The sequence below is a fragment of the Protopterus annectens genome, chromosome 12.part0, assembly GCF_019279795.1.
Source record: "Protopterus annectens isolate FY-2018-M chromosome 12.part0, PAN1.0, whole genome shotgun sequence".
Taxonomy (NCBI): domain Eukaryota; kingdom Metazoa; phylum Chordata; order Ceratodontiformes; family Protopteridae; genus Protopterus; species Protopterus annectens.
The window spans coordinates 1037290930-1037313888 of record NC_056746.1 but is presented as its reverse complement, the minus strand read 5'-3'; the positions used below and the strand labels follow the sequence as shown (position 1 = coordinate 1037313888).

The 22959-nt window shown below is 41.3% G+C and overlaps 1 pseudogene; it reads right to left on the bottom strand.

Moving 5' to 3' along the window:
* Positions 1-6450: 6450 nt before the first annotated feature.
* Positions 6451-22959, bottom strand: part of LOC122816250 — a 198529-nt pseudogene continuing 182020 nt past the window's right edge.

The window sequence follows — 22959 nt, the reverse complement described above, 5'->3', positions numbered from 1 at the left end:
AAAATCTCTCCTCCTCCCCATCGATCACTCACAAGGGTAAATATTAGCCGCCTTCTTGTTCAACAATTTTTTTTTATATAAACAAACTACATACTGTCATTTCCATCTCACCAGCATATTTCAATATGCAGGCGACTCAACCCTTACTTGAGCAGCCCCATCCCTACCAACACTTCAGGATATTACCTGAAATGATTTCAATGTTATTGAACTTGGCTAAAAGATGTAAATCTACGTTTAAATCTATAAAAAAAGTATGCTCTTCACTCCTTAAAATCAAAATGAAACTTTTTTATTTCAAAATAACCTCATCCAACAACACAAAAACTAAATCCATAACCGAAAATAAAACTCCTGGGCATCCTAATTCACAATAATCTCAAACTGGACCAACACATGTTTCAAGCCATTAGAAACACACCATAAACTCTAACTACTACCCTTCTGTATTCTGGAAATGATCTAACTGCCTGACGTTGCTGCACTCGAGTGGAAAAGTCACAGCACATTTACCATTTTAGGACAAAAAGAGTGCGGTTCACTTAATTGTGTTTCACTGTGAATCACTGTTGTATGGGACCTTCCCCTGTAGTCACTGAGTCACTTTCTAGATTCTGTTTTCTAGAGAGGTTATGACTCACTTACTCATGTATGGATAGCATCTGCAGTTAATTGTGTTACATATACACAGAACTCTGCTACTCTGCTCATGTTGTAGTCTGCTGCCATGCAACTACCACACAAGCAGTACATTTACTTGTGTTGAAGGAGAAGCTTACAATCACAGGACGTTCAAGGCTACTGACTCCTGCAACCATTACACCATGCCAGATCCCATCACAGACTGTACCTTCCCAGGAGGGCTAGGCCAGTCGAGCCTGGGCTGGATTTATGAATAGCCATCTACTTATCCAGGTCCCGTTTAAAGGAAGATAGTGCATCAAGCTGCAGGGAAAGGTCTATTCTAGAGATGCTGAGTAATGATTCTCTCCATCTTGTTTTACTGATCTGCTGTATCAGGTTTAGAGCCCTGGTTCTAGTATATGTGTGGGACTGCTGGTTTTGTACAGGTACAAGGGATCCTGGACTACTGGGTCCTTGACTGCTAGCAAGCAAAGCATAGGTCTCTATAGTACACAGAAAACAGGTACAGTGCTTCTAGTCTTTTCAGATAGCTTAGCAATTTTAAGCCTGCAATCCTCTGTTTTTTTAAACATCTTTATTAAATTTACACATGGCAAAGGCAATCTTCCATTTACATAAATGAAAAACACAAAATTATATCACTTTAGATGCAAACAGTTTACATCACAGACACCACTGAAACAACTGTAGTTGTAAACATACATCACTTATAAACCATCCAGTCATTGTCAGTTAAGCATTATATAGCTCATTCAAATCCTACCTCTTTCCTGCTCTGTATATATTGTTCCCACAATTCCTATTTTTTCCTATGTAGTTTTCTCCTTCCCTTTTCTAAAGATCTCAATTCCAGTTGTTTTATCTTTGTCACTATATTCACTACTTCTAGTAAAGTTGATCTAGACTTTGATTTCCATTTTCTAGTAACTGCTTTTTTGGCAGTCGCCATAATTAGACTCAGCAAGCCTTTACTATGTGTAGGCAAATCTGATTCTATAGCATAACTCAAAAAAATCATCTCCCCAGTTAGTTCAATCTGCTCACCCAGCATCTCCAACAGAGCGGTCACTGCTAAACATGTCATTCTTAACCACTGATACTTTTCTTTCTTTTTTTCTTCTCTTTCATTGTTTTCTTTGTTAAATCTTGGTTATATTAGGAATAGCACTGTCTGTACTTATCAACATTATGTTCTACAGCGGTGCTTTCATTGCTGTAGTACAGAAGACTACTTCTCAATTAGGTAGGTACTAGGCTATCGGCCCAAGGGCCTAAGTAAGTCTAGCCAACAAGGTTTCCTGGCTTACACCATCCAAGAAAGTTATTTTCCTGTGCCCCTTCGAACAGAGCCACAGAAGTGATCCCCGGGGTGTATTTTTTATTTCCCATCCACTCATCAAGATTTTTCTTGGAAGAGTGCTAATGAGGAACTTTGCTTGACATAGATGGGTAGCTTGTTCCAGAGTATGGGAAGTCTCTGGGACAGCAATCTATCCCTCCAGCATGTCCTGTTTATTGTAGTGACAAGGTTTAGGTCCCTAGAGCGTATAGCTCGGAGGGATTGGGATTTCTTTAGGTGCAGCAAGTCCAACAGCTGTGGGTTTGACATAGCTTTATATGTTAGGCAGAGATCACCTTGGAGTAGGCGATATGCTACGGAGTAAAGCTAGAGTTTTTTTGAGATGGTCAGTGTACGGCATCTATTTGAAGCCAGTAATCCTCTTTGTGAGGTACTGAATAGTAACAATCACTGCACAGTCCAACCATGTCACAACTATCTTTAATAAACTGCTGCATCACTGTAATCACTCCTCATTTGGGCCTACTTTAATTTCTTTTGGTTGCAAAGGTCAAAACAAGCACTTTTCTTAAAAATGTACACTTCCCCATAGGCCAAGGTATTTAGGATTACCCGATTCGAAGGGATATTTTAAAGTTACAATGTAAAGCTTATACACATAACACAAGCAGAAGGTTATAATTCAAAGTGGAAAGGGATAATGATGAAGCGTCAGGGGGTATCAAGAAATAAGGAGAGAGTGTGATTTTGGATGCAGATTCTCAAGGAGAATAATAATCACACATAATATTGCACCAATAAAGTTGCAGAAAGTGCTCTAAGAACTAAGCCAACACGGAAATGGGGAGATTTTGCCAAAAGGGTTGACTACACAAGTAGGGGTTCAGAAAACAGATAGGAGGGGGCTGGAATTTACTGGAGAAAATTGACAAAGGAACCAAGATATTCAGAGCAATTAACTACAGACTGAAAGGTAACAGAGTGGAATGAGGCCAAGAAGACGTTGGAATGCATGTTAGAAACTGTATTTCCTATCACAGATTGATAGAGTACAGGCAAAAATAAAATGATAGGACAAGCTAAAAATGAAAGGCATGGTCTGGTAGAGTTTTTTAGTCAAATATGGATCAGATGCTGCTGTTAAAAATAATTAATCGGGCATATAAAACTACATGACAGCTATAAGAATCAATCAGAAAGGTCAGATAAGACTGGGAAGAGAGACTGGAAAAACAACTACAATAGGAGGACATATGTATGGTTCCCAAGTATGCAACAAGGTCCAGAAGGTTTAGAATTTCTGCTTGGAAGTGTTTGCATAGGTATTTTTATAACCCAAACAGATTTAAATTACTTTTTCCTCAGGTAAACTGCAAATGGTGGACATGAGATGAGGAAGAAAAAGGTACCTAGGAACATGTTTTTGGGAGTGCAATGCATTGGCAGACTTCAAAAATTTCCTATAGAGTAAGATGACAAATTCTGGGGAAGTAAATGGCTGTGACTAAAGAAATGACTTTTTTGAGCTGGGACAATGAATATGAATTGCCTAGACCATAGTAAAGCCTAATTATGTTCAGTTCTGTTGACTGCCAAAAAACAGCAATTACTAGAAAATGGAAATCGAAATCTAACTCAATTGTATTTTGAAGTACTGAATATTGTAAAAGAGATTAAAAAATGGAAGGGGGATCTTTACAAAAGGGAAGGAGCAAATTATATAAAAATAAATTGAATTTGTGGGAAAAGCACATGCAGAATGATGTTCAGGAGAAAGAGTGACGTTTATTGGAAGGTAGGAAATGAACAATTTAAGTAATGCTGGAACTGAAAGACAGTTATAAAGAAAAAATGTAATGTATAATGTGTATAAATGGAAAATGTTAATATTTTTTTTCTATTAATGTATGCATGCTTATGTTTTAAGTGATAATTTAATAACTGTTTAAACAAAAAAACTGCACAGTTTCATGTTTAGTGCTATTTCCACCCTACATCAAAAGGATCATTTGGTAGCACAGCTCAAAATTCACATGTTTAAAACAAATCTGCATAATGCTACTAGTTGTGTAAATATTTTATACATCTGTAAATACCAGAACTAAATATATACCTTCATTGTACAGAAGGCTGCTATGTGTACAAAGTAGACCAAGAATCAGAGTATATGCTGGCTATAAAACTAATTTTCTTTCCTCATCTGCACCCTGCTGTACACCTTGGCTATATTCACTGTTTAGTGGCTTCACTATTTATGAATCTCCTACTGTGTTCAACTTGAAATGCTTACAGACTGCAGCAGCAAACATTTTTTTCTATGCTAGTGTTGCTCTGGTTTCTTCTTCTACAACAGTGTGGTTTTGCCACAATTATACAAAGAAAGCAAATAATCACTATTGCTTTCAGATGCATTTGATAACTGCCAGGTGCTGTGACTAAGCGCTGTTCAAAAGGGATTACTTACTAAATACTTCATAGATATGAGTGCAAGCTTGTGGTTTATCCCAGTACTTGGCAAACCATTAAATGTGGCACCCTATGCCAGAAGTAAAACACAAATATCTCAGTAGTCTACTAATGCTGTTCGGTTCGGTCATTGATATACGTTCATTCAAGGGAAATAAACGGTAGTGTGAAAACCATAATGGTATGTACCATATAGGCTATGGAACAATGCACTTCAACTGGTACATAACCCTCCTAAATATACGCAAAAGGAAACATGACATTGGAGAGCTCAAATCAGCCACACCTGTTATCAAAACTACACCGTCAATACACTCTGAAGTATTATCCTACTTCTTTAAAATAAAAGTAATTGACCAGGTAAGAGAATAAAATGTATGACTCCAGCCAACATACCACCATGGACAGTTCTGTCTACTGGGCAAAATACTGCTGCCCTGAGAATATGTATCTGTGTGATTGGTTACTATTTCTGTTCAGATTCCTCCCAGAACTAACACTTGTAGATATGCCCTCTAATGAATTTATGCATCTGTAGCTGTACACAGTAAACATTTTCAAAGGCTACGACAGGAATTTCATCTATACATTTCCTATAGTATTCTGGTAGATAAAGAACCACACTCAAAAGGTCACTACTTGTCAGAAACCAGATCCACTAAGGTCAAAGCAAAGCATCCACACAAAACAGAGCCCCTCATCTGGAAAACAAATAAGTGATGTTATATAATCTCTTCTATTTAACATCCCACAAACCACCTTTGGCTCACTGGAAACTCTGTATACCCCTGTATCACAGGATACTTCTCCAAATTGCATGCACAATGCTTTATACTACTGAATATCTGCTGGGGACACCACAAATGTTGTTTGTATCTCAGTGGGAGAAAATACGGAGGAGTCTACATCTAGACAGCTCTCACTAGTGGCCATCCATATCTGGATATCTCATCCCAAGTAGAACCTTGCAATCTAGGGGCCTCTGCACTTGGGTCAGTAAAAGTGGCACTATCTCCTTAGGGAGTTTGACAGTTTGAACATTTTATTCAGTAAGTGCTACTGTTATAAGGTATATCTGCTGAAAGCCACTTTCAGTGACAATAGATTTAGGTTCATAGATTAGTACTAGGCTAACTGCCCTTGCAAGTCATTTTAAGCCTAGCCAATTATCCCTTGTGAGACTCAAACCCTGCACCTTGTGTTTATAAGGCAAACACCTTAACCATTAGGCTACCCTCCCAAACCTCTTGCTCTTTATCCCACTGATGTGCAACTGTGGAGTAAGCATTTATATTTGCAAAGTTCATAGTTTCATACTAGGCTAACTGCCCTTGCGAGCCATTTTAAGCCAAGCCAGTTATCCACTGTGAGATTCAAACCCTGTACCTTGTGGTTATAAGGCAAACACCTTAATCATTAGGCTACCCTCCCAACCCTATTATTTATTTTAGTTTGATAACCAGGTAAGTGGACTGGTCAAGAGATTTGTTTTAGCCATGACCTGGGCACCATGGTGCAAGACACAGAAAATTATACACAGACTAAAGAATACAAGAGTTTTACTCAGTACAAGTAAAGTAGATGCATTTGTTTACTTACAGTTGTAACCACAAGTGATATTATTTACAGTATGTATATATAATTAAAGCAGTCAATCTGTGGTCATTTGTTAAAAGTATGCCTTTACAAGAACGATGCAACTACGCACTGAGCTACGACGACTACCCCCACAGTGCTCACAGAAGCAACATTTGTTGTCCTTAAACAGTTGTTCTTTTAGTTTGTTTCTAAATAACTGAAGTGTCTCCTGATGCCTCACCTCTGCTGATAGCCAGTTCCAAACAGCTGGACCTAGTCTACAGAAAGCTCATTTGCTTGTGGAGATTTCAAAAACAAGACTAATGAGGGCACAGCTATCTTCCTGGCTGTCTCTGAGTGTGTTGTTAGGATGCTTGACTTGCAATTTTGTTTTCAAGGGGTACAATGTCTCATTTTTTACAGCTTGCACATTTGATAGTTATCTAGAAATATGGCGTCATTTACAGGAAACCAGTTACACCGCTGTAGAAATTGGCAGTAATAAGTTCAGGGTTCTGCAAGAGCAATCAAAAAACCACACAGGAAAAATGCAATGATATTTTAATAGTGCACTATTAAAATATCATTGCATTTTTCCTGTGTGGTTTTTTTGATTTTTTTTCTGCAAGAGCAAATCTATAGATTTTTCTATAGTAGTCTGCAGTTTATGCGAGTCTGAGCTACAAAATAAAATTATGTAAAAATAAACAAAATTTATGTACTTAACATAACAGTTCCATGTCCAAAAAAAAATGCAGGATAGATCGGTGTTGTCTATTTCTGTATGCTTCAACCTATGGGTTATCAGATCCAATGCCAGCCATTCTTACGGGCTTTCAGCACTAGAACTCTACCTGCTCTACCTATAATACCTTGTTCTCCCTCATTTACCTCAGATCGAAGTTACCCCTCATATAATTCATTAAACATATGACCACTGAGCTGCTAATATCCATTACAGACCTGCACAACCCTCATATGGTACCTCACCAGAGGCCCCAGACAAACTGATGTTGCTATGTGACCCAATAGCCTCAAGATCCGGGAGGCCAGAGGTTTGTTAGACAGGAGCAGGTGATAAGCCTCCACTCAAAAAGAGTTTAATCTGTGAATTTGAAGATTTGCTGTGTCAAAAAACATATCTAAATGGCAACCTATGAACTCCAAAACTTGAAATGGCTGTAAATTGGACTTGTTGTGGTTCACTGTGATGCCTAAGAATAGGCACGAATGGAGTAAGGAGTCCCAAGCTTTGACCAATGACACAGTCGTAGAGGTGGTGAGGAACCAATTGTTCATATATGGAAAACCCTGTAAGCCCCGCAGCCTTAGACAGGCCTGCCATTGCCATGCACCTGGTAAACACACAAGGGGGGGGGGGTTATGTTGAGACCAAAGGACAGAGCTAAGAATTGGTAATGATCAGCTCCCAGCTCAAAGCAGAAAAATCTCCTGAAGTGTCTCGCAGTCTTGATATGATGGCAGACATCTTTGAGATCTATCAAGTACATCTAAATAATCCTTCCTCAAAAGGAGGTAGAATGGACTGCACTGTGACCATCCAGAACATTATGCATGACATTATGGTTCAGTTTGTTCAGATCCAAAACTGTTCTTAGGTCCTTGTTCTTTTCGACACCAAAACGAATCTAGAATAGACTCTGGATCCATATTGGTCTGATGGAACCTCTTGGATAACTTAATTTGCCCACAGCTGATGAATGTCATTTGCTCCATGTCTTTTCTGACAGGAATATCTGGGACAGACCTTCTTGCTTCTCTTGGGAGTAAATAAAATGGCACTGTATAACATCTGGATATGACCCTCTACACCCATGCATCAGAGTTGATGGCTCCTCAAGCTTTTAAGAGGAAAGCTGAGCAACCTCCTACTGCCTCCAGAGTAGGGCAGGTGGGAAACTTTTAAGGTACACTTTAAAGTCCTCCCAGAAAAAGCTCTAAGGAAGCCTTAGTTCTGCAGACCACTTTTGTTGTGTAGGAGATGTCCATTTTGGTTGCCCCCCATCACATGGGTACCTTCACCAACAGCATCTTGAAAAGACTGCTGAGACTTATGAGAAAACAGCCACTTGCTCCCATTCCTACAGAAGGGCCATTAAGGGGTGGCAATGCGCACTCTGATGGTAGACGGTGTCTCCTAGTTATCGTGTCTTTGACATTGGGCCAATCAAGAAGGAACCGCTGCATCCAGGCATGCTGGAAAACCAATGTGGTCAGTCCTTAGGTGGGGCCGAGATTTTATTGGGTTCTCTCCACACCCTCCTGGACACCAGGCCAATAAATCTCTCCAGAGGGGGAACCATTCAGTACGTGGCCAGGCCTGTGCCAAAGGTCCCCAAAAAAACAAAGAATCCACTGGAGAGGGTGCTTTGGTGGTCCAACCCTTGCACTGGCAAAATTGTTCCATAAGATTCCCACAGGAGGTGTCATCATGGAAGGACTTGGGGAAACCCCTCCTTCCTTGAGGTCAGTATCCTTCATGATGAATCTCAGTACTTCATCTTCCAATGACTTTTCTTGTAACCCTCCCATGCAGGACAATCAGGGGGTAGCATGCAGGGTGACAAGGAGATCCAGAGGCGTGGGCAGTCCTGCAGCCAATTAATGCACATCAGCAGGTCCAGACATATATGGAAAGGATTACAGGAGGCTGACCAACCACTCTATCTCAGACTGGGAGATGATTAATTTCCACTGCATCAAACACAGAAGCTGCCACTGGCTGCCTGGAGCAGATGCTCCTTTGACACCGGAGAAATGTCAATCTTTAAAGCTGACCGGACCTGCCTCAACACAGAGACCACAGCAGAAATATTGAGTGCCAAACCCCAAGAGGAAGGGGTGACTCAGAATCCAAATTAATTGAACCTGACCCCAGAAATCTGGCACTGAACTGCTGGCTCTGAGGCATGGTCAGCTCTGATGACACTGGAGTCAAGAATGCTAAGGAAGAGGTCAGTGACTGAAGCAGCTAAGTCCTCTGAACCAGCCTCAGTGGTGGCAAGGCAACCAGATCCATAAAAACCCCAGAGCCAAACAGCCCAGGGAAGGAAAAGAAATGGATGGAGCCGAACCCTCAGGCACAGGAGCTCTAGCTGGGCCTGTAAAAAGGAGTGCATAGGTTGCTCCACCTTTGAATGTTTAAGATGCCCAACAAAGCAAGAGAAATGAGCCAATGAGGCCAATGACGAAGGTTTAAAAACCCCTTTGACAGCACTGGGAAAGTACAGTTTTGTACCTACCATAAATGTAGATGTCCGAACTGGATAGCATCTGCAGTCATAACAACTGGGTTGTCCTGTCGTCAGGCAGCCCTTCAGTCGGCCGGATTCCAAAGTCCGGGTCCGGCCTCGGCTGATGTCGCACCTCACCCGACGTCATCTCTGTTGGTCTTCGGGTATAAAGGCATCAGCCGACGCCATTTTCCTCAGTGTTTCTTGCCCCAGATGCCAGTAGCCCTCTTGAAGGCTAAAATTTGGATAGATGCCAATGTTTTCAAAAAGATAGAGGTAAACACAAAAATAAGCATGTATGTACATATATACAAACAAATACACCATAAAAGACTCCCCCCCACCAGCTAGCTATTAGGAGGGTAAACACCCTAGGAGTACCACAGAGGGGAAGGAGGGAGGGTAATCCTGACTGCAGATGCTATCCAGTTCGGACATCTACATTTATGGTAGGTACAAAACTGTACTATGTCCTTCATGGATGCATCTGCAGTCATAACAACTGGGTAGAATACCATAGCCAACTAGGGGAGGAGGATAAAAGTAGATTATGGTGTGTTTAGGATCCCTTGCAGTACAGCAGTGGCAAACCCTGCTCGGGATCTGGAATATAGAGGCAAATTATAATGCTTGGCAAATGTATGCACGGAGGTCCAAGTAGCCGCCTCAATAATGTCTTTGGTTGCCACTCCTCGTAAGAAGGCTGTGGTAGTGGCTGTTGCCCTTGTAGAATGAGGTCTTATGTTCTGTGGAATTGGTTTTCCATGGAAGGAGTAACAGAATCGTATGCAATTTCCTATCCATTTGGAGATTGTCTGTTTGGAAATAGCTTTTCCTTCCCTTCCTGTTGCATAGGCTACAAAAAGTTGGTCAGTCTTTCTGCTACTTTTGTTCTGTCCAAGTAGTAGCGTAGCTGTCTATGTACATCCAAGGTATGCAGTATTCTTTCCCCTCTGTTTTGTGGGTTGGGAAAGAAGGTAGGTAGGTGGATTGCCTGGTTTAAAGACACTCTGGATACCACCTTAGGCATAAATGTAGGATTAGTCCTCATGGACACTCTATCTTGGTGGAAGATTAGGAAGGGTTGCACTGCCATTAAGGCCTGTAGTTCTGAAACCCTCCTTGCTGAAGTAATTGCCAGTAGGAAAGCAGTTTTCCATGACAGGTGTTGTAGGTCTGCTGTTGCTGCTGGTTCAAAGGGTGATAGTGTCAACTTTTCTAGCACAAAGTTTAAGTCCCAAGCTGGTAATGGTGGTTTCCTTGGAGGTTTTACATTCTTGATTCCTCTGAATCCGACCGACCGGCACTTGCGAACAGCTTCTGCTTCGGGCGCCACGTGGCAAGAAAGACTGAGGAAAATGGCGTCGGCTGATGCCTTTATACCCGAAGACCAACAGAGATGACGTCGGGTGAGGTGCGACATCAGCCGAGGCCGGACCCGGACTTTGGAATCCGGCCGACTGAAGGGCTGCCTGACGACAGGACAACCCAGTTGTTATGACTGCAGATGCCATCCATGAAGGACATCCAACGACTGGATCTGTACCTCAGAGGCTTGGAGCCGAGGTGGAAATGGGGAAGAATCAGGCAACAACTACATCAGGGTCACAGCAGAAAAAGGGGAGTGCACCCTCTCCAAACTATCCTTCCCCCTTGGCTAAGAAGGAATTCGGAACATTCAAATTCAGAGGAGCCGAACATCCGCAGACCTTCAGATCTGGCTGAACAGAAGGGGGGAGCTGCTTGTTTGCTGTCTGCCCCTGTCCTTAACTTGGGTCTTTGGGTTCTTAGAAACATCCTTTCAACTTCTGTCATTCTTCTCTGGCTTCTTCAAAGGGGAAGAAGCAGAAGTCAATGAAGAAGCTTCCAAAAACCCTTCAAAACTAAATTATCCCAGTGCTCATTTAGTGCCCAAGCCCCAACACCCAGACAAATACTGCATTCAGTGTCCAGGTGCGAGGCAACAAGGCAGTAGACACATCAGTCATGGGCACCTTGTGCAGGGAGTTTGTGGTCATATGCCACAGTTCTTGAAGCCTTTCTCCCTGTCCATGGTGAAAGGTGATGAGAAAATGTTAACAGCAGAAAACACTACTGAAAAAACATCACCAAAATTACAGTAAGAATACAACATTTTTTTTAACTACACAGACAAAAGACATGAAGGCCACAAAGCACAAACAAAGAAAATAAACTACAAACAAACCCTAAGCAACTGCCCTAAAATACACAAGGAAGGGGAAAGGAAGGCAGAAAAGAATGAACAAATTTTTATCCACATGGAAAAACTAAGGATGCAATACTCTGGCTTAAAAGAGCTATCAGTTGAATTGCTGCCTGTCCAGGTGGCAAATTAGATCTGATGTAAACCAGGGGAAGCATGGTATTGTGGGTAGAGGGGGGTATAGCTGTGGGGTTGAAAGGATCTGAAGAAAGGTTGGTGTGTAATCAGAGTTGGATCTGATAACCCACAGGTTGAAGACAGATGGAAAAGACAACATCAGATCAGTGGACGTTTAGATGATCACTGTTGTAGTAGCCTTAGTTACATGGGTTTAATCCTGAACAGGATAAAACAGCCAGCCAGCTTCCAAAACTTCAAGAAGACCTTCCACACAACAAAACCTTACTCATCTAAAACTGAGCTGAAGAAAAAGAGTGGTATGGGTACCAAGTCCTTCACAGTTTTTATGTCCACTGAGAGAGGGAAGTTATAACCCTTACAGGTGCTCACACTGCCAACAAAAACATGCAAAAATAAAAGGAATGGAGCAGCTACTATTTGAACATCTACTGTCATGGTAAATTTACTTACATAACTGTACTATGTTCTTCATATTGAGCACTGCTGCAGTAGCCTAAACTATACAGGTAGATTATCATAACTTAAATTGACTGGAAAGAGGAAGTACTAGGGTCCAAGAGCCCCTGGAGAATGGTCCTAGCAAAGCCTGTCGTTGAACTGGAAAAGGTATCTAGTTTGCAGTGTTTTGTAAATGTGTGCGCTGAGGACCAATTCGCTGCTTCTTGAACTTTTAGAATACTATCCCTTGCAAAAAGCCACAGATGAAGCCAAGGCCCTGGCAGAATGAGCCTTGACCCTGCCTGGAACTGCTTTGTTTTGGTGGGTATAACAAAAGGTAATAACATGAGACAATCATTTGGAAAAAAATCTGCTTTGACACAGGTTGCCCTTTTTTCTGACCTTACCAGGAAATAAGTAACTGATCAAAGTTCCTAAAAGATTTCATTCTGTCTACATAGTACCTGAGCTGTCTGTATATACGGAATATACCTTCTCATTTTTAGATTCTGGAAAGGAGATGCATAGCATGGCTCAAAATAAACTCAGATACTACTTTAGGCACAAAAGATTAATTATTAAGGAAACACCGTCTATGTGGAAAATGAGCTAAGGTTGACCCACCATAAGAGCTTACAGCTTAAGCAATCTTCTTGCAGAGGTCAGACCAATCAGTAACACTGTTTCCCATCAAGTCAGCTGATTATCTGGTTCAAATACAGCAAAACTTAGTTTTTTCAAGACAAAAAATTAAGATCTCAAGGCAAAGCCATCTGTTTCCGGGAGGCTTGGTACGCAATACCCCTTCAAACACCTTCCCATAAGATTGCATTGAGAGAACAGGATTTATGGACAGAACTGAAATGGAGGAGCAAAACAAGCCAGACAATAGTAACTCACACAAATAATGAAGAGCCAGAAAGATACTAGCCCTGAAATGGTGCTAGTACATATTTTGGTATCATTAAGAATATATTTTCTATTTAGTAATATAAAAGATTTTACAGAGGTAGATTTTCCTGCACGTTTAATACCTGCTGCAAGTCTTCAGAAAATAAGACCCAGAATCCTGAGAAATACCTGGACTGAGACGGAAGTCTGAAAGGAAAAACTTAGGAATACCTCTACATGCAGGAGTACTTTTTCCTGGGAAAGTCTCTTTGAAAAGAGGTATGCAAGAGATACCCCAGGAAATCAATCCTGTGAGAAATAGGTGAACAAAGCACCTCTTCCAGAAGTGCAAAGATAAGAAAGTCTTCTAAATAAGGAAATGTGAATACCTTGCAGTCTACAGTACACTATCACTGGTGCTAGACACTTTGTAAATACCCTTGGAGCTGTGGCTAGTACAAAGGATAATGCAGAGAACTGATAGTGTGATCCAGATACAGGAAAACTTAACTGTCTGAAATCTGCATCTACATGAATATTTCTACAGAATATGGCAAATATAAAGTAATCATAAATTTCAAATGGGGGGGTGCTCTGTTTAATTTCAACATCTCTGACAGGTTTTTACTAAAAAAACTCAAACAGAACATTTCAAAACTTGGATTTATAGTTGAACATCTGCTGAAAGATTTACTCCAAAAAACAAGTTTGAGACACAATTGCTTTTTCCTCTCAAGAAAACTAGAAAGAATTGTCTCAGAATGAGCAACTCTAAGCCCAGTGTACATGACAGTACTATGAAAAAAGACATGCAGGTGACACTAACATCAGTGAGTTATCTACAATGATAGATAAATTAGAAAGCAAAATGTCCAATTTTAAAGAATGTAAAAAACAAGTTGAAGTGCTGAGAGAATCTCCTGAACAACAATCATCACAAATCTCGAGTACAGAAGAGGCAATGTCTGATTTTGATGGAGGATTACTTGAAAATGAGAAAACACTGAATTTCTTCTGAAACAAAACAACTTATTCTGGGAAAAATAGAAGACTTGGAGAACAGATCTAGTAGGCTTAACATCAGGAATGGGATTCCTGAAAAAAAAAAGAGTGAGGACAGCATGATTCAATTCCTTAACACCTGGCTGCCTAAAACTTTGAACCTGCCTCGAAGCTTTTTTCCTTTGGCATTGAAAGGGTACATATATCACTTTCTAACTCATCTTTAAAAACACCTTCACCACAGTGAGTTATTAATTTTTCTCAGTTAAAATAGGGATTTGGTCTTGAAAGTTACATGGACAAATTATCCAGTAAAAATGAAAGAAAACGCTATAAGATTTGACTATGACTATTCTCTACATTAGTGATGTCAAAGAGAAAAAAGCATGCGTGCCACTTGTTAAAGTCTTATTAAAGCACAAATGTTTTTTCCAGCAAAAATAAGGATTCACCAATGGACTGAACACAGAAAAATAAAATACTAGAAAAAAACAGGATAAATGGACTGGAATCTTGGTTAATAAAAAGGCAAAAACAGTAAAAATAAATAAATAAATAAATAAATAAATAAAGGACAAATGAAAATTAATGTATTTCATGGTTATAAATTCTTCTTAATTTAAAGAAGTGCTTGAATACTTATGAACAGGAGCTGAATATTACTTTTTACAAGATAAAGATGTTTTGTCCATTTTCATTCTTCCTCAACTAATGGGATCGGATCCGATCCTTGAATCCGGCTATGCACTTTACTAGCTTGTGGCCACCAACGAACTCTTGAGTTCCTTCCTTACTCATAATGCGCCACCCCTAACATCGCTCAGATCTTGTGTGCAGCTTTACAGGAAGCCTATAAAAGTAATACATTTGCATATGGGTATCTTTGAAAATGTTACAGAGAGCCATGAACAGAAATGGATACTGAAACTTAATGCAGAAAGATACCCAGGCCTCAATGGTACCACCTCTTTGATTCCATTCTTGAAAGCTAGACACTTTAAACATTGACAGTTTTTATTGCTGTTATTTTTATGGTTACTTTTATTATATTACATTTTATGCATATGCAAATGTATTTTATGCAGTATTTATACAGCATTTTATATTTTATTCATACCATTACTAGGCTCATGTTGTAACTGTCGCTCTAATTAACCTTTGGTGTATGACATCATTAATTCATGAGATAATTGTTTTTTTACCTATTTAAGCAGTGCTATTCACTTGATCTTTGTCTGATGAAGCAACTATTGTTGCAAAAGCGCTCACCTCTGTCTTTTATTTTTTGATTTTATTAAACATTATTGTGTGTTACCTTGGTGCCTTCTGTATGGAGCCTGCATATCTTCCTTGCATTCCTGTGGGATTCCTCCAGGTACTCTGGTTTCTTCTCACATTCCAAAGACATGCATCTGGAGCGTTTCTCCCCAGGCCTCCACTGAACGTAGGCTCTGTCCTAGTCAGACTCTCCTGGTGAACCAATGTTAAAAATAAAGGGACTGAAATTATTGCCACTGACATTGATTCCCAGGGCTTGCAGAATCAAATTGGGCTGAAATTTTGGTACTGCAAGTTATTTTCCTGACCTGAATTCTTATTGTCTGCACTCTCGATACGGGAAGATAAACTACCATAGTTACTGTGTTGAACACTGTTCCTATGAATTATAAAGTCTGGGTTGGTTGTAGAAGAGACTTGTTATAATTTATGGTTATTCCTAAATGTGAACAGGTCTACAACACCTGATCCAGAGCTTCTATAAATTGATGTCTGGTCAGGGCGATAATGATTCAGTCTAAATATGGAAACAACCACAATCTTTGCAGTCTCAAGTGAGCTGTAACCACTGCTATGCACTTGGTGAACACCCTGAGGGCTGTGGTGAGGCCAAAGCGCAGTGCTCTGAGCTGAAAGTGACTGGCTTCCTGCCAGAAGAGCAAGTACCTTCTGAAGCATGATTTTGTTTTTGTGTGATAGTACACATCTTGAAGATCTATCGAGCACATCGTCATCCTTGCCCAGAAAGGACAGAATGTCCTGAAATGTGACCATCTGGAACTTTGTTGTCGACCTGACTTGTTCAATTCACTGAGATCCAAAACTGGTCTCCTGTCTCTTGTTTTCTTTGGCACTAAAATGAATCTCGAGTAAGTTCTGGATTCTATCTGATCTGGTGGGACCTCTTGGATGACACTTTTATTCTAGCAGCTTTTGGAATTCTAGCGTTGCTACTTTCTTCTGACTGGGTGGAACATTGGGAATTTTTCTGGATAACGGAGGGGGTAGGAAAAAGGGAATTATATAACCTCTGGAAATAATTCTCTGCACTCAACTGTCTTTTGTTATACTTAAGTTATTAAGATCGGAATAGTTTGCGTCTTTTAGTTGACTCCAGTTTCATATCAAAACCTGTTAAATGATCTGACATAGTCCGATAGGCAGATATATTCTTATTAAACATAGGGTGAGCCATAAGTTCACCTTCAAGCTTAGTTATTTCTTGTTGCATTTTGTTGAAGAAATTATTCATAAGCATCATATATTCAGCTCCATGTTTCAAGTTAATTTCTTGCCACTTTAGTAAAAGCTCTGGATAGGTGTTAGAGTAGGCAGGCATTTTAAGGATTCTAAGACCACGCGGGACAATATTAAGCTCCAAATAAGCATTAAAGCATAGCCACTGACATTGGAGCTTCTTAAATAACTGCACTTTATGTTCTAATGCAACAACGTTATTCAAAAAATTGTCATTAGATTGGGCAGCGGCTCTCTTTTTAGTGGCAAGCCCTTCTTTATATACATTTGAGTTATACTCATCCAGGCTCTCAGGTGCAGAAATAAGTGACTCCTAACTGCCTCCACAGGTAGGCAATTGGGCCTCCATTCAGGAGTGCTGAAAGGGTCTGCCGGAAAAAGAATCTCTAGACCCCCTGTTTTGTGGGCCTCCTCTGCCACTGGGGCATTGTCTTCCATTATTGCTCCCCCATCTGCCTCTGGGGAAACTAACTCCACGTATGTCCTTTAAAGGACCCTGAGATTTTTCTGAACCATGTTTTTTGACCTCCCCTTTGATTCTTGGAAAAGGTCCTTTGAGGAGTCTGAAAATGCACGTCCACTGCAGAGATGATCTTTCCATCTTTCTCACACCTGGAGAATGTGTCCTTTACCATGGAGCCAAATAAAGAAGTGCTGTCAAAGGGTGCAATGACAAATGATGACTTGAAGGGCTCTGTAAAATCACACAGGCACATCCAGGCATGCCTCCTGATGGAAATGCCTGAACCCACAGTCCATGAGGCACCTTCTGCAGCATGGGAAATGAGCCTCATGGACAAACTGTATACAGCCAGTAGGGAAGACAACTTGGAGACTACAGAAGATTCTGCCTCAGCAGTTCTGGTTCCAGAAAGAGATTTGGATAACTCTTTAATCAGACTTCTTTGTAGCCTAGTAAAACATGCTAAATAATTCAGCGATCTAAATGCAAATGTCACAAGCATAAACACGCTTCCAAAATCTGTCTATCACCCTTAACTCTCTATTAAGAGGTTGGACAGTGGAACTCTGTTCAAGTTCCTTTTTTGTAGCCACCACCACAACCATGGTATCTATAGGAACCCCTTTACTCCAATATTCCCAGCCTACTAGTGGAGCCAAAATCCTGTGTAATCTCTTAGGGATTGGCTCAATTGTATCAGGTTCCTTCCACGCCCGCTTGGAGATTAAATCAATAAGTTCATCAGCTGGTGGAGTAACCCAGGGGGTAGGCGGACCAGTAATAAATGCTTCCAGAAATACTGACTCCTAAGGAGAGGGGCCTTGGGAAGACCAGCCACCCTTTTGCTTTAGGATCTCAAGAATGTCTCCAAATGAGATGTCATCAGGTGGTGATTTTGGGGACCCCTTCCCTTCATCGAAATCAGTATCCCCAGTTATGAACTCCTGAGGACAGTCCAAGTTCCTCCTTTTGCACTTTCTCTTTCTAGGGGCTTCCTTGGTGAGGTGGTCTGGAGAAGTATCAAAAGAGATCAAAATACCCTGATGGGTAGACTGGAAGCTTTGGGCTGGCTGTCCTTGTGGGGTAGAATGTTGAGGATCATGGTGTAAAGTCATCTGAGAAGTAGAGGGTGGACCCGAGGGGGACAGATCCGCCTAACCTACTGGAGCAGAGAATGCTCTCTTCACCACTTCAAAGTCAGACCACTCCAAGGAGAAGGAAACCAATGGAGCCAAGAAAGCAAGTTTCTGGCTCGTCACTTCCCTCCACCCCAAGAGCAATCCACCTGAGGTGGAAGTCACAGCCATGCTGTCCAATGCTGAAGTTCTGAGAGGAAAAGAGAGCTCCAAAAACCACAAAGTCAACCCCATCCTCTTGGATCTGACAGGGAAGCTTTGGCTCTGAGAATCATCCGGCTCCTAGGATATTGGAACTGGTCCACTAAGAGCAACAGTCATATCCAAAGACTAAGTTCTCTTCGAAAAGACAAACCTGGAAAGCTCAGATCCAAGGGCTCTAAAACTACGGTTTAAATTAGAGAAGGAGCTATAATTAGTGGAGTGGTAGATGGATAGACTTCCTGACCCAAAGGGGTGGGAACAGTGAAAACTCCCTTCTGAATTTGCTCCGTGAAAAATGTCCTCATTATCCTCTTCACATCTGCTTCCAAGAGACTCCTAGAGGAACAAGAAGATACCACAGATGGCAATTTTGAGTGCCTCTCTAAAAAGGGAACGGACACCCTGGAACAAACCAGATCCAGGCTTGGTGAATAGGTAGTCTTTGGTAAAGGCTTTGGATCTGAGGATGTAAGATCTGAAATATGTTTGGTCAGATTCGAAGATGCAGGATCCAAAGTATTTGCGTTTGGATCCAATATAGCTTTGAATCCAGTCTTTCTTTCTTTCTTCTTGATTCAGAAGAGGTAGAGGCTCAAGAATCCGAGGGTCTAGACCTTTTTAATTGGACTTTAGATCTGAGTATGGGGGATTGAACCCCAGCAATGGCTTCAGAAAATGAAGATAACAGTAATCCTTTTAAAATCAGCTTATTTTTCTTGTCTGCTAAAGCTTGGCGGTTGAACCCATGACAAATATTGCAGTCTTGTTCTAAGAGTTCTGGTCCTAAACAATGCACACAAGATTGTGGCCATCAGACAAAGGAAACTTGTGCCCATTTCTCACATTTTAAAACCTGCTGGACCTTTCTCAGACATTTTTGCAGTTGAGAGAGAAGAGTTAAAGTGAACCTTTTTTTAATAGGTAGAAAGGAAAAGAAAAATACCAGCAATCTTATACTACAAGAAAAAACTTGTAGAGAAAGAGAAAATGATCAATATGTGTAAAAAGGGTAAAGGAAAGGTGTTGGGTCTACCAATGATGATAGAAAAGTTTTACACTGAAAGTGTAAGAGAGAGAATGGAAAAAATGACTTAAGATGAAACAAAAAGATGAAACACGAAGATAAAATATTAAAGAAATAGCTGTTTGCAAAAGGTATAGAAAGAAAATATGAAAAATTAACTTAACTCTCACTGAAAACTAGAGAGCTGAAGGTGACCACTTCTAAATTCTAAAACTGCAAATGAGATCTGAGGGATGTTAGTGGTGGTGCATTACAAGTAGAGAAGGAAAGTACAGTTGTGTACCTACCATAAATGTAGATGTTCGAGTGTATTCACTGTTGCAGTCATTACTCTTGGGTTATCCTGCTGGCAGGCTACCCACAGTCGGCCTGAATTCCAAAGTCCTGGTCCGGCGTCAGTTGCTGTCGCCTCTTCCCTGACGTCAGTGCGCCAGGGGTATAAAAGATGCAGCCGACGCCATTTTCTTCTGTTTTTCTTGCCCCAGATGTCAGGTGCCCCCAAAAGGGTAGGCTAAATATATTATGCAAATAAACATGCATGCAGTAAAGAAACATTTCCTTCATCTACAAGCAAATACACCACATAGGTTGTATAGAATACAGAAGTACAGATAAACCCCAGCAAAAGAACGGGGACGGAGGGAGGGTAACCTGGACTGCAACAGTGAATACACTCGAACATCTACATTTATGGCAGGTACACAACTGTACTATGTTCATCATGTTTCACTGCTGCAGTCATTACTCTTCGGTTGAATCCCAAAGCTGAGGATGGGTGGCTGAGCTAAATAGGATTAGGAGAGGCTATGAGGCCCTGCAGCACTGCAGTGGCAAAGCCTGCTCTGGATTTAGAGTAAAGAGGTAAGTGGTAGTGCTTTGTAAAAGTGTGCACTGAACTCCAAGTTGCAGCCTCTAAGATGTCTTTGGTTGGTACTCCTCTGAGGAAGGCTGCTGAAGTGGCTGCTGCTCTGGTAGAATGAGGCCTAATGCCCTTAGGCACTGATTTGCCATGCTGAGAATAGCAGAAACGGATGCAATGACCTATCCATTTAGAAACAGTCTGTTTGTGAGATAGCCTTTCCTTGTGATCCTGCAGCATATGACACTAAAAGTTGCTCAGTCTTTCTGAAAGCTTTAGTTCTGTCCAAGTAGAAGCGTAGCTGCCTGTGTATGTCCAAAGAATGCAGAATTTTCTCACCCTTGTTCTGTGGGTTTGGATAAAAGGTAGGCAAGTGAATGGTTTGGTTGATGGCCACACTGGACACCACCTTAGGCATAAATGTTGGGTTTGTCCTCAGAGAAACCCTGTCTGGATGAAAAATGATGAAAGGTTCTACAGCCATTAGTGCTTGTAACTCTGAGACTCGTCTTGCAGAGGTTACTGTTAGGAGCAGAGCTGTTTTCCAGGATAAGAACTTTATATCAGCTGTTGAGGTTGGTTCAAAGGGAGGCAGTGTGAGTTTTTCCAAGACATGATTGAGGTCCCATGCCGGAATTGGAACTCTCCTTGGAGGCCTGATGTTTTTGGCCCCTCTGAGGTACTGCCTTATTAAAGGATGAGAAAAGATAGGTGGTTCCATACTGTAATGGGCTGAAATGGCAGAGGCATGAATCTTAATTGATGAAAAAGAAAGACCTTTGTCCAGCATCTCAGTTACGTATTGTAAAATCTGAGGAATATTTGGTACATACGTGTCAATGCCTTGTTCCTGGTTCCAAGCACAGAATCGCTTCCATTTTTCTGCATAATATTTTCTGGTACTGGGCCTCCTGGCCTCCAAAGATAATATCCATAACAGCTTTTGAAAGGGGAGTGTTCTGAATGGCTACATTATCCGCCATGCTGCCAGATTTAAGGTCCTGAGTTGACTGTGCAGGATCTGATTGTTTTGTTGCGTCAGCAAGTGGAAAGTCTGAGGCAATATCCATGCTGGACCTTGAGACAAGCTCTTTAGGATTGGGTACCAGTGCTGGCGTGGCCAGTCTGGTGCAATCAGTATCATTTTTGGCTTCTCTTGTATGACCTTTAAGAGTACCTTGGGAAGGAGAGGCAGTGGAGGAAAGGCATAAACTGTTAGGTTTTTCCAGCTGAAGGATAGGGCGTCCACTCTCCATGCTTGTTTGTGATAAATCCTTGTGCAAAATTTCTGTAATTGGCAGTTGTGAGGGGAGGCAAATGGATCTATGTCTGGGCATCCCCATTTCCTTGTTATCATGCTGAAGACTTGTGGATCCAGTTTCCACTCGTGGGGATCCATAAGGTTTCTGCTTAGTTCGTCTGCCAGAGTATTTGTTTTTCCTGGCAGGAATTGTGCTTGCAGGTGAACTTGATAAGTCAATGCTGTGTCCCACAAGGTAATTGCTTGTCTGCAGAGGGGGTAAGAATGTGTGCCTCCCTGCTTGTTTATGTACCACATGACCGTAGTATTGTCCATCTATCAGTAGCTGTCATGGATGAAGTAGATCCTTGAAAGCTGTCAGGGCATTCTGAACAGCTAGCATCTCTTTTTGATTGATATGAAGATGCATCTGGCTTGCAGGCCATGTGCCCTGAATACATTTTCCTGCCACATGGGCCCCCCAGGCATAATCTGATGCATCCGTTGTCAGTGTCTGTCTGGCTGTGGGTAAAGTGAATGGCAGACCCTTGTTGTGGTGACAGGCCTGTGCCCACCATCAAAACTCCTGTTGCAGGCAGGGAATAAGGGTAATTACTGTCTCCAGGCTGTGGCAATGCTGAGTCCAAACACTTTTTAAGATACCATTGTAGTTTCCTCATATGCAGTCTGGCATATGGAATTAGTAGAATGCAGGATGCCATGAAGCCCAAGGCCTGCAGGATTTTCCTTGCAGATAACTGGGGTCTTTGTTGCCAACTTTTTGAAGTAAGAAGTCAGTTGCCTTTGTTTGTCTGGCGTGAGATGAGCCATGTGGGCAGTTGTACTTAAGTTGCACCCAAGAATATTATCTCTTGAGAGGGTACTAGTTTTTATTTCTTTTCGTTTACTGTGTACCCTAGGCAAATTAGTAATCTTTTTACAAATGCCAGATGCTTTAGAAGAATGTCTTTGTTCTCTGCTTGAATAAGGCAGTCGTCCAAGTAGGGATATATTTGAATTCCTCTTTGTCTGCAAAACGCAATTACTGGTGCCAGGCATTTTGTGAAGACCCTGGGCACAGTAGATAAACCAAAGGGCAGTGCAGAGAATTGGTAATGCATTGAGCCAGCTATGAATCTGAGGTATCTTCTGCAAGATTGTCTGATTGGGACATGCAGGTATGCCTCTTTTAGGTCCAAAGTTATGAGCCAAGCCTTCTTGCCCAGCATGGGCAGTAGCTGCTGTAGAGTCAACATCTTGAATTCTGGAACCTCCAGAAACGTGTTTAGTATAGACATGTCCAGTTTTGGTCTCCAGGTTTTGTCCTTTCTGGGCACCAAGAAAAGTCTTGAGTAAAATCCTTGGCCCTGCTCTTGTTGTGGTACTTGTTGAATGGCCCTCATGTCCATTAGGGATGTAATTTGTTTCTGTGCCTCTGCCCATTGACTGTGTGGCAGGTCTGGCATACCTTTTGCTCTTGGTAGGGTGTGAAAATGGAATCTGTAGCCCTGGGACACTATGTTCAAGACCCATTTGTCTTGGGTAATCATTCGCCAATT